Genomic DNA, 13,786 nt, shown 5'->3' with positions numbered 1-13,786 from the left:
CCAGTTGGCTAGTTGGCTGGATGCATAGAGTATATATGAATAGAGAAGGCACCCAGAGGAAACCCTGAGGCGAAATGGACATAGTGGCCGAATGAAGGTATTGCAGCCTGGCCCCAAACACATGAACGCGCTGGTCCGTTGACTATCATTGTGCACGTTCACGACGACAGCACGTTCAATGTCAGCGCGTTCATGTGTTTGGGGCCAATCCATCCCAGAATGCACTCTGTTCCTACACGGAAGGGGGAGTGAAATCGCCTCATGCGCTTTTGAGCAACTTAATGCAAGTGGATGGAAGGAGAACTCGGGTGTCCTCTCTATTCATATATACTCTAAGGCTGGATGCTTGGCTAGCTGGCTGGCTGAATGGTTAGCCAGTTGGCTAGTTTGCTGGATGGTTGGCTAGCTGGCTGGCTGCATGGCTGAATGGTTAGCCAGTTGGCTAGTTGGCTGGCCAGGTGGTTGTCCTGTCTGTTAGTGTGTCTGTATGGCTGGCCACTTGGCCGGCGTTCGGACTAGCCTGCTGGCCAGTCCACTATTCACATATCATGACAGCTATCAGACAGGGGGAGAGATGCGGTCAGTAGGGACCAAGATAAGTAATCCGTTTATACGGAACATGTTTTATAAATTTGTCAAATGAACTGAAACCATCTTGGGGCTGTGGAGTCTAGACAGGAGTTTGCCCAGAGAGAGAGAGAGAGAGAGAGAGAGAGAGAGAGAGAGAGAGAGAGAGAGAGAGAGAGAGAGAGGAAGAGAGTGTGTGTGAAACAGATGGGGATGTGGTGTGTTTTTAAAAATGCATAAAGCACTCTTAGTGATAAACTTGAATGAACTTTCAGTGCCTTGTTGGAAGAAGAGTAGAGCTGGCCTGGCCTAGCCTGGCCTGGTCCAGCATGGCTTGGCCTGGATCACTTCCCCTGCTCCGTATACAGTCCAGGGCTGGAGGGGGTCAGCGCACCTTTAATTCAATCAGTCCTAACAAACACTGGCAATATTCTGCCAATGAAATCAGCTCGTTTTTCTTTATTGATCTTAAAAAGGGAAACGACTGAGAATACAGTTTAGAAGTGGAACCATTCCTATTTCGTTTGACTTTAATCAAGTGGTCAGCTAAATGATGGAAAGCTGGTAAACCAAATGGACCCTTATAGATCTTTAACTCTAACGTGAGAGTGTAAGATAGACTGGTTCCGCAAGGGTCCATTTGCCTGTTTTCTCTCCTATATGGTACCACATCAAAATATTATCCAGCGAAAACAAAATCGTTTTTTTTGGATCTGCATCGGCTAAATCTCATCAAATGGTGATCCGTGAGCTCAAATGCAGAATAAACAATGGACTGGTCTAAACGTTACCCCCCCCCCCCCCCCCCCCCAGCCGTGATCCAGGGGGTCAGAGGAGACTGTGGTCTTATATTCCTGTAAGGGTTTCTAAATCAAAACTAACGTCATTGTGATTTTTTTTTTGAACACCCTATTTATACGTCAGACCTTCCTGCAACTCAACCCAAACACAACCTTTTTGTAGCGATGGACACTCTAAACATTATTTTAACTACTAGCTATGTATGTTCATCTTTATTAGAATTTGTACTCTCTCTCTCTAACTCTCTCTCTCTCTCTAACTCTCTCTCTCTCTCTAACTCTCGGACCTGGTCCTCTTGTGATTTGATTTGTTTTGTTTTTGTTCAGTTTAAAAATATGAAATGTTCTTTGATCATATAGTTTCATTGTTTTTTCCGTGGACTATAGTGGTGCATTGCGTTTCCATCTCCCAGGTGAAATTCACTTCATCTACCATGTTTTGTAAAAAGAGAAACAGAGGTTGTTAATTCAATTGCAAATGACATAAAATGTGATTCGTGCACACAGCGAGAAATGAAGCATCGACGGCCAGTAAAAGGAATCTCACAGGTGTGTGATGAGGCTATAATACTCCAGAGGGCTTATTAGAACAAAACAATCAAATGCAGTATACTTTCCAACGCCTTTTAAACGCTGAAGACTTTGGCAAGGCGTCAAATCGCAGAAAGCTTTTCTCCCCGCGCGATAAATATACAGGATACAGAATAAATTGGCATTGACTTGATCCACACGTCTATTCAGTTCTGAAGCTTTGGGATTGTTTTTGCTGTTCTTTGATGTGTGTTCTCTCAGTGGCAGACAGAGCCTCGTATGCACCGTACTGTACGTCTCTCCCTTCTCACTCTGTTCGCTAGTGTTTTCTGGCCGTCTGTGACTCTCCCTCGTGCGTGTTTTGGTGCAGCCAGTGGCTCTGTTGTTGTTGTCTGTCCTGACGGACGCACACTGTGGCCCCTTCTTCCACCGCTTCAGTTCAGAACCGCTTCTTAGTCCATGAGCCAGGCCTCCAAAATTGGAACGTTAATTATGAATTGAGTGGGCAAAATCATACGTATATTAGATTGTTTATAGGATCAATATAAGTAAATTAATACATGATAACCGTTGATATTTATCACACATTTTGTCATTTTCACCTACAGTAGGCCTATACGTGATGGGTGAATATATAGGTGACATTTTAATTCATAGTTATCACCATGAAACGTCCCCAGTTGGTTACTTGCACAAAGACAATGATTTATTGTATTACATATTTTCTGAAATTGTACATTTATAGGAAAATATGCAAAAAAAAAGCAGCTACTACTGTGGAAGGGTTATGATCATCATATATTAATTGTGTGTGGGGGTGCGTGCGTTGTGTTGTGTTGTGTTGCGCCCACAGATGGTGCAGCGGGTAAACAGGACAGTGTTTCTTCAGTGTGTTCCAGACGCCCGCGGCGCTGCAGTGACTGAAACCCGCTGGTTTTTACTCAAAGCTTTTTGCTCTTCGGTCGTTCTCACCAATTAGTATACGGTTCACCGCACAAGTAGAACGCCCCGGAGCCAGCGAGGCAGGAACCTCTGTGGTCGATGCCGGACGGACAGCTGCTGCTGCTGCCCCAAGAGGGGAGTAGTTTGGAGCAGTGGTTCCCAAAGTTTCTAGCCCGTGACCCAAAACAGAAATTGGACGTTAATTCCCCCCGGGGACCCGAGCTAGTGAAAATAGCAGATCTACAAAGCTCACAACGCACCACTTTGAGCCACGTTGTGAGCTTGCAGACCGGCTATTTTTCCACTACTACCTAAAAAATGTTATGGAATTTCTTAGATTTGTCTTTTATTTCTTCCTGAAATGACTGAAAAGTTTTTTCAATTGCTTTTTTGGGGTGGTAATGTTTGAAATAATGATAATTTAAAAACGAAATGTAGGGAAACACAATGTAAAGGGACCCATACAAAGATCTCCGTGACCCACAAATGGGTCCCGACCCACTGTTCTGGAACCAGTGGTTTGGAGAATACAGCAGCACTCCAAAGGCCTGGTGAGTAGGGGGTGACTTTTGAAGGTTGTCTTAAGTTAGTGTTTCCTTTACCTTTGAAGGACTCCCTTTACTCTGACAGTGTACAATTTTACCCTGATGGGTCCATTTGGTTCCACGGGTACACTGTCAGAGTATAGCCTGAGCTAACGTGTTAGGTTTCTGGTCTAGAGGGGCGGGTCGCGGCTCAGATTTGCGCACGCCCTGATTGGATCTCATCGATCTGTCCGTCACCCCCGGCCCCTCCTCTCCCCCCTAGTGCAGCGCTACGTCACATCATTTGGAGCGACGCCCACCCGGAAGGGTTGACTCCCACTTTTAGACCGGAGCGGCCAATGCGTTCCTCCCATAGACTGTAAAAAATATGGACAAAGCGTTCCCCGGGTCTAACATGAACGTAAAATGAAGCCTGTAATGATATGCTAATTCCTGATGTAAGTCGCCATCTTTTGGTACCAGCTGGCCATTGGCTGGCTCCGTTTTGTACCAGCTGGTCATTGGCTGCCCAGACAACGAGGCGGGACTTCCCCCCTTCTTCTCCGTTGGTTTTTATTTTGACTCGAGTGGGAGGAGAAGACTCTTGAGTGGGAGGGGAATCCCGATCATAGACTGTAACGGTAGCCACGCCCCTCAGAACATACGCGACTTTATGGTCATTTTTTTAATTAATGGGACCATAATTTTCCAAAAAGAATATTATGACATTAGAAATGAGACTTTAAACTAGTGACTGGAAGAAGAAAGTATTCATGACCATGTTTATTAAGGTAATACAGTCTAGGTGAAGTTGGGCCAAAATACATGGGCCTCTATGGAGCTATGGGGCTTTTTGGGTCCAGTCCAGCGCCACAACAGGCCATTATATGAACTACCGATTTCAAATGAAATATCTGGCTGACTGCCCCCCTGGTTCCTCCAGGCTTTCAATTTTTGCACCAACAAAAATGAAAGCCTGGTACCGAGGCTACTGTCAGAGTTACAGACCTTCAAGGGTCAATGTAGAACTAGGGCCCCTTTTCCACCGGTTGGTTCCCAATGGGAACCAGTTCAGTTATCTTTGGTTCTTAGTCCATGAGGCAGAGCTCCAGAATTGGAACGTTAATTATAAATTGAGTGGGCAAAACCATACCTATATTAGATTGTTATCACCATGAAACTTCCCCAATTGAGTACTTACACGAAGACAATGAGTTATTGTATTACACATTTAACATTTTTAAATATGCAAAAGAGGCATTATGTACAGGAAAATATGCGAAATAATTGAAAATATGAAAAAGCTACTAGCCTACTGTGGAAGGGTTATCATGTATTAATTTACATGATAACGTACTATAGATCCTATAAACAATTTAATATAGGTCTAGTTTTTCCCACTAATTTTGGAGCTCTGACTCAACAACTGAACCGGTTCCCAAGCACGTGCTTCTGAAGCTCTCAAGGACCTGTTCCCTGTCTAGTATTCTACTTTAACCCATTCTGAACGGGCACCCGTTTTGGTGTCGGCATCATGTTATGCTTTAGCTATTGAAAAATAGCAGATCTACAAGCTCATATCGCGCCACCGAGTGGCGCGATACGAGCTTGTAGGTCTGCTATTTTTGAAAAATCGAAGAACGACTGACATTTTTTAGAATCTGATCTCAGGTCAGAATGGGTTCATCAGACCAGTGTGTGTCCGGCGGAAACCTCGTATGAATCTGATCTCAGGTCAGAATGGGTTAAGTACAGTACTTGAAATGTACTAGTTTGGACCATCTGTTAGTATTGTCTGGATACGTGTACTAGTTTGGACCCTCTGTTAGTATTGTCTGGATACGTGTACTAGTTTGGACCATCTGTTAGTATTGTCTGGATACGTGTACTAGTTTGGACCCTCTCTTAGTATTGTCTGGATACGTGTACTAGTTTGGACCATCTGTTAGTATTGTCTGGATACGTGTACTAGTTTGGACCATCTGTTAGTATTGTCTGGATACGTGTACTAGTTTGGACCCTCTGTTAGTATTGTCTGGATACGTGTACTAGTTTGGACCATCTGTTAGTATTGTCTGGATACGTGTACTAGTTTGGACCCTCTGTTAGTATTGTCTGGATACGTGTACTAGTTTGGACCCTCTGTTAGTATTGTCTGGATACGGGTACTAGTTTGGACCATCTGTTAGTATTGTCTGGATACGGGTACTAGTTTGGACCATCTGTTAGTATTGTCTGGATACGTGTACTAGTTTGGACCATCTGTTAGTATTGTCTGGATACGGGTACTAGTTTGGACCATCTGTTAGTATTGTCTGGATAAATGTACTAGTTTGGACCATCTGTTAGTATTGTCTGGATAAATGTACTAGTTTGGACCATCTGTTAGTATTGTCTGGATAAATGTACTAGTTTGGACCATCTGTTAGTATTGTCTGGATACGTGTACTAGTTTGGACCATCTGTTAGTATTGTCTGGATACGTGTACTAGTTTGGACCATCTGTTAGTATTGTCTGGATACGTGTACTAGTTTGGACCATCTGTTAGTATTGTCTGGATACGTGTACTAGTTTGGACCATCTGTTAGTATTGTCTGGATACGTGTACTAGTTTGGACCATCTGTTAGTATTGTCTGGATACGGGTACTAGTTTGGACCATCTGTTAGTATTGTCTGGATACGTGTACTAGTTTGGACCATCTGTTAGTATTGTCTGGATACGTGTACTAGTTTGGACCATCTGTTAGTATTGTCTGGATACGTGTACTAGTTTGGACCCTCTGTTAGTATTGTCTGGATACGTGTACTAGTTTGGACCATCTGTTAGTATTGTCTGGATACGTGTACTAGTTTGGACCCTCTGTTAGTATTGTCTGGATACGTGTACTAGTTTGGACCCTCTCTTAGTATTGTCTGGATACGTGTACTAGTTTGGACCATCTGTTAGTATTGTCTGGATACGTGTACTAGTTTGGACCATCTGTTAGTATTGTCTGGATACGTGTACTAGTTTGGACCCTCTGTTAGTATTGTCTGGATACGTGTACTAGTTTGGACCATCTGTTAGTATTGTCTGGATACGGGTACTAGTTTGGACCATCTGTTAGTATTGTCTGGATAAATGTACTAGTTTGGACCATCTGTTAGTATTGTCTGGATAAATGTACTAGTTTGGACCATCTGTTAGTATTGTCTGGATAAATGTACTAGTTTGGACCCTCTGTTAGTATTGTCTGGATACGTGTACTAGTTTGGACCCTCTGTTAGTATTGTCTGGATGCGTGTACTAGTTTGGACCCTCTGTTAGTATTGTCTGGATGCGTGTACTAGTTTGGACCCTCTGTTAGTATTGTCTGGATGCGTGTACTAGTTTGGACCCTCTGTTAGTATTGTCTGGATACGGGTACTAGTTTGGACCCTCTGTTAGTTTTGTCTGGATACGTGTACTAGTTTGGACCCTCTGTTAGTTTTGTCTGGATATGTGTACTAGTTTGGACCCTCTGTTAGTTTTGTCTGGATACGTGTACTAGTTTGGACCCTCTGTTAGTTTTGTCTGCGTTTCCTTTCGGGTCTGAAACGTGTGTGGGAAGTTTTGACGAAGACGATACGATGAAGTTTGAATGTTTTTCAAACTGATTGACTTGTTGTAATTGGGGTCTATTGATGTTGCACACGATAAACGTCCATCCGTAAATGAAAAGGTTACTTTAATTTGAATTAATCTGTATGGCTCACTGTCTGAAGAGTTGGTTCAGAACAAGAGAACATCAAAAACAGAGAACCAAAGCTATACGGTATATCATAATCACTTTTTATGGTTCCTAATTCATATCTTTCAACGTTTACATTTATTTTTCGTATTCTTTTTTTGTTTGTTTTGTTTTGAATATTGCATTTTGCTTTCTGGCAGTTTCATACAAAAATATCATTATTTGTGATCAATCAATCTATTTACACTTATATAAAAGAAAGTTCCATTGTGGTTTTGCACTCCCAGGACGTTGGAGAGAGTTCAATGAAATGAGATAAAACAATGGACTCAAATGGCGACATCAAACTGGGGTCCTTCACTGTGCAGTCTCGTCTAGCCAGATAACTGGCTAGCTATATTTTAGCATATCTTTATGTTTATATCCTGACGAATTATAAGGAGCAATTCAAAGTACTTATGTTTTGAGTGTTTTGATTTATATTTGGACAAATGTGCGCGACCCGACTGCAAAGACGAGATGGAAGCGTGGAGGACGGAGGCTGCTTCATCCTCTGGTCATTTTCTGGAGCTTAAATTGCTCCAGAATAGAACTCTTCACGGGTCCAAAAAATATGGACCCGAACCCAGACCGCATGGACGGAAGCATTTGGAAATTGTGGCAGGCAACAGTCTAGATCGCCAGACTATTCACTGTGTAATGTGAGGGAATAGCAATAGTTTATCAGATGTTTCCAAATACAATCATGCTCCTCAACCCCTGCAGTACATTTTGTAGAATATTGTTTTTGTTTGGTTTTCAACATGCTTTTTTGCAGTCAGATGAAGCTGTCCATTGCACATATGAAATACATATTTTTATTATTTTTATTTAATCACACTTGGGTCGGAGAAAAAAAAGTTTGATTTCAACTGTGGTATCTTTATGGGGTGATTTTTTTTCCAGGATCTGGCAACGGGTTCGAATTTCAGCAAAATAGAGACGAAACGGAAAGAACAATTTTATAAGAAGAAAATCAAAAGGTTTATATTATTGTTTAAAGCCGCCACCGGCCGTTCACACAATGTTGTGTACATGTGTGTGTAACGTTGATGTGTACATTGAAGTGTACATTTTGTATGTCATGAAAAATATCCAATATTTTTATCTACTGACATTATGACTGTAAAAGTGCATTTAGATATTTAACATGCTGTATACAACTCAACTGGAATTGTAACATATTTTTTTGCTGAAATTGTAAAATAAAAGGTTTCTATATTTGGATGAGGAGTCGTCATTATTAATTACAGTGGTCCCCAAACGTTTTAGCCCGTGACCCAAAACAGGAATGAGATGTTTGCCTGCGGGAACTAGTGAAAATAGCAGATCTACAAGCACACAACGCGTTATGAGCTTTCTTCACTACTTCTTAATAATAATATATATTTTTTTATTCATGGTATTTCATAGATTTGTTTTGTTTTAACATTTATAAAAGTTATTCATTTTTTTGTTGTTGAAATGAGATTTTTACTCGAGTCATTGTTTTAAACTGCAAGTACTGGACCCTCGTCTGGTTTGACAGACGGGTAGTGTGTGCCGGCTGGGTGGTGTGTGATAGGCTGGGTGGTGTGTGATAGGCTGGGTGGTGTGTGACAATCCGGTTGAAGTATACCTTTGGTACGGCGACAGCGGCGGCGGGCCCAGGAGAACAATAACGCGACACGAGACAGTATCACGCTAAAGGTTCACAACATTTATTACACACACGGGAACATGTATAGAGCTGGATCCCAATGACGTGACAACAACACTTGAGACATAACAACCGCTAACTGCAGCAAGGCTGACCTTGCTGTCTGAGATGTCTCTCATAGCCTAACCATAAAGTATGCTACAGTTCAGGCAGTACACAATACATATCAAGTACACTGTGTACTCACATACAAGTAGGTACACAGCCATGGGCGATCGGATTATCACAGTCATGACCCATACAAATTGGTCCATGACCCACAAATGGCTCCCGACCCACGTACTATTTGGGAAACGGTAGTCGTCGTCTACAATAGAGGGTATGCATGCAGTGAATGACGGATCAGTGTGGCAAATCGAGTGGAAAAGTGAATTGAATGTAGTTTCTGTTTGGATGTATGGGCTGTCGAGGCCAGAAAGTAGGGGTTTTTTTCCCCACTCAGTAGGCGTTCCTGCGTATAACTTCCGGGTATGATGATGATGTCACGCGCACCCTCTATCTATACTGGTTAATTGTGAGTCGAAATGGTTTTCTTCTGTTCTCTCTCTCTCGCACACACACACACACACACACACACACAGCTGGGACAGCTGCGTGTTGTATTTAATTGACGTTACCATGATGGATGCATCATGGTGTACTTTAACTGCCTCAGTGGAAACCCATGGGAAATGTCTGGAGGACGAGAGAATGATGTTCTGTACTGCTGCTTCATGGTGACTTTGAAACATCTCACGCTATAAAAACAAATGCACACTAAAACACCACATGAGACTCAAATGGATTTCCATGTCACACAAACTCCCCGGGTAACACTGGAAAGATGAATGTCACTGAGTTCTAGGAGTTCTGAGTTCAGGTAGGTTTAGATATACATAAAAGGTTCCAGTGGTGCTCTGCAAATCATCCTGGAAGCTACTATTCCTTGTGACTGTTCCAATTAAAGGACATGTTGGAAGTTTGTGAAGTTAGGCTACTGTAAAACACGTAACCGTAAAACACTGAATATATATTCATTCATTCATTCATTCGATCACTGAGGATGACGCATCACAACACCAGAGGGAGTTCAGCAAACCATGTGCAACCCAGATTCGGCTCAAACAAGGGATTCAATTAATTGTCCTCCAATGCCAGATGTGAAACGCCCTACCAACAGCCATTTAGAAATGTGAATCCCTTGACTCTTTCAAAACCGCTCTCAAAGACAAAGAGCACCTACGGACGGCTACAATTCGAAACTGACCCCCGTAAAAAAAGTCAGTTATTCCGGTCGCCAACCTTAACGCATGTTCACCAACCTTAACACATGTTCACCAACCTTAACACATGTTCACCAACCTTAACACATGTTCACCAACCTTAACACATGTTCACCAACCTTAATACATGTTCACCAACCTTAATACATGTTCACCAACCTTAATACATGTTCACCAACCTTAACACATGTTCACCAACCTTAATACATGTTCACCAACCTTAATCTGATCGTTTTCCGCATGTCGGACCCTATATGGTATGTCGGATAAGCGTGCACACCCATAAATGTTCTGATGAATCTTAGTGCTTTATCATGGTTTCGTATAGCAGTTTTTGTATTGAATTGTGCTTTCGTTTGAAACGTACCCATTCTACATACTGTAACAATCAATCAATCAATCAATGACCGTCAGACACAACTTGTTCAAGGTGGATTTATGATGCAACGCAACTACTAATGCACGACTATCTATACAATGTGCAGTGTTGTGAGATATTAGATAAATACGCAACCAGGTCTATGACGATTCAAGTTTCTTTATTAGGAAAAATAAATAAATGGAGATACCATCGTTTTCCAGCAGTTAGATACATGTCACAATCATTACTGTACTGTATACAGAGTAGACAAAAGAAATGACATACCAACATACATGGACAAAACAAGACACTGGCAATGCCACTGACAACATAAACAATGCAAACCTCGGAAACATCACAGATTCACAGCAACATAAAATAAAACGATAGGTCTACGTATATAACACACTTGGAATTATGTTCGATACAGTGAGTGCAAAAAAGTTTGAATAACAATAATGACATAATATACTATAGTATTAAAGCACTTTCTTATTACGCAGTGTTGTGTTCATTTCGTTGATCCACTTTCTTGGTAATAGTAATAGTAGTAGCAGCAGCAGCAGCAGTGTCCTGAATGTTATCTGATAAATAAACAACTTGACTGTACAAGCTGACAGGCAATGCAATGTTGATGATAACTGGAAAAGGTTTAAACACAGGGCCGTAGCTGACCATTTGGTTGCCCTACTCGTAGGATATTTGTGTTGCCCCCCCCCCCCCCCCTCCCGACAAGAACGCTGCTATTCCTCATGCAGATCGGCTATTTTCACTGTTTGTGATTTATTTTATTATTTTGAGGGTCGGCTTGGCACTTTTTGGCACATTTTGTTGCCCCCCTCGGCGTGTTGCCCTACTACCGGAGGGATTTACGCGCATGCGTACTGCGCGTATAGGTAGCGACGGCACTGTTTAAACCATAGACTGTAAAAAATATGGACAAAGCGTTCCCCGGGTCTAACATGGACGTAAAATGAAGCCTGTTATTCCTGCACTGTAAGTCGCCATCTTTCTAGATCCGTTTGGGCTCAGCTGGCCATTGGCTGGCTCAGTTTGGGCCCAGCTGGCCATTGGCTGCCCAGACAACGAGGCGGGACTTCCCCCCTTCTTCTCCGTTGGTTTTTATTTTGACTCGAGTGGGTGGGGACTCCCGATCATAGACTGTAACGGTAGCCACGCCCCTCAGAACATGTGCGACTTTATGGTCATTTATTTTATAAATGGGACCATAATTTTCCAAAAAGAATATTATGACATTAGAAATTAGACTTTAAACTAGTGAGTGGAAGCAGAAAGTATTCATGACCATGTTTATTAAGGTAATACAGTCTAGGTGAAGTTGGGCCCAAATACATGGACTTCTATGCGGCTATGGTTTTTTTGGGGTCCAGTGACAGCGCCACAACAGGCCATTATATGAACTTTCAGGAGTTTCAGGCTTCACAAAATATCTGTCTGACTGCCCCCCTGGTTTAAACAACAGAAATATAGTTGGCTGCGAGTATCCGCGGGAATGGACTATAGTTCTCGACAGACGACAGATATTTCAAGTTTGAGTGATGATTTGGCGACGACTGATGTTCTGGAATTGACCCTGGATTGCTTTTCATCTCTCGACCGATGTTCTGTAATGGATTGAGGAATGAACAGTGTGGGATGACATGCAGTGAGGCTCACAACACTGAGAATGAGATGTTTCCAACTCACTGAAGTGCAGGTGGAGGCCTGTGTGCCGACGAGGAAATGTCAAATGAACTGTCAGGATTCGTTTGCGATAAAACAATGTTCAACACTCCATTTGAGTCGTGAGTGAAAAAGAGAGGTTTCTACTCTGTTCCTCTCACGTTTCCATTTGACATTTCTTGCCTTTATAGACGGTGCTCTACTCCGGAGGGATTTACGCGCATGCAGCTTCGGCTCTTAGAATCAGAGCGTTCTTCTTCTCCTCTTTGCTCCTGGCACAACCAGACTGGAACTTGGAGAGATGTGTGTGTGAACCCAGGGTGAACATGAAAGCCATGCGTCAGCCAGATAGTGCTTCTATGCTGGGAGGACGTACGTACGGTACAGCACAGCTCCTTTCCTTCCAGCTGGGGTTGTCTCTGTTAAATGAGTTGTGAGAACACTGGGGAGTCCTACAGCTTTCTCATTTCCTGCTGGCCTCTCTCCTTTAATTATTATGACTTCAGTAGTGTCTGAATGATGCCGCTAGAACACACTTCCCCCAACTTAATCCCATAATAATTTATCCTAGCAACTCACAACAAAGCTTTGATATAGCTTTGATCCATCCGTTATTTTTTTTATTCATACTGTAGTTTTTTACAAAATCACTTTAGCTTCTCCTCCTCCATCATCAGCGTCCACACCCTAGGTGGGGTTGGTGAAAGGGCCTTTCTGTGTGGAGACTGGAGTTTGCATGTTCTCCCTGTGTCCCCTAGGACAGAGGTTCCCAAACACTGGTACATGTAGCCTACCACTAGTGGTACTTCAGCAGCGAGTACACCAAAAAAGTAGAAAAAAGACAAAATTGGAATGAAATATTTACATTAATACAGGTAGTTAATGTTATTCTGTTCTGACCAAGGAATTGGTTGAAATAGGCTCTCCAGCCGTGCGGAAATGAGCATGACGGCACCACTGCCGCTAATAGAAGATTTGAGGACGGATTATTAACCGGCCACATACGTTGCCGGACTGTGTATGTCTGACCAACGTATGCGCCCCGTCAGGTGATAAGAAGCGGCCTGCTCACTCCTCATGCATTGAAGGAAGCATGAGATCAGTTTGGGGCTCTCCCCAGATTGGCATAGGGAGAGGATTTCCAGGATTACAGTTTAGCAATTAGCAGGCACAGGGTGAAAAATGGGTTACAAAATCATGCGATAAAAAATTGAAATAAAAGAGAGAGTGACAGACTTAAAACTGACAGACCAAATCATGTTGGGAGATGGACATGTTTCCATGATGATATTAGGCCAATGATTGGCACAGAACTAAAGTGTCATTTATTTTTGTTTTTTTTAGGGCTGTCAATCGATTAAAATATTTAATCTGATTAATCGCATGATTGTCCATAGTTAACTGTGATTAATCGCAAATTAATCGCATATTTTTTATCCGTTCTAAATATACCTTAAATCAGTGGTTTTCAAGATTTTTCATATCAAGGTCCATTATTTATTCTGCATTTGAGCCACGGACCACCATTTGATGACATTTAGCCTTCCAGACCCAAACTAAAGAACTGTATTGATGTTGGCCAATGGTACCATTACGAGAGATAACAGGCCATGTTGATCAAAATAACATGTTTTCTAAGTTTTCTAATTGTGTAGACTTAAATTAA

The sequence above is a fragment of the Protomyctophum parallelum genome, assembly GCF_964188405.1.
Source record: "Protomyctophum parallelum genome assembly, chromosome: 1".
Classification (NCBI taxonomy): Eukaryota; Metazoa; Chordata; class Actinopteri; order Myctophiformes; family Myctophidae; genus Protomyctophum; species Protomyctophum parallelum.
The sequence above is the reverse complement of the archived record's forward strand: the minus strand, read 5'-3'. Positions refer to the sequence as shown.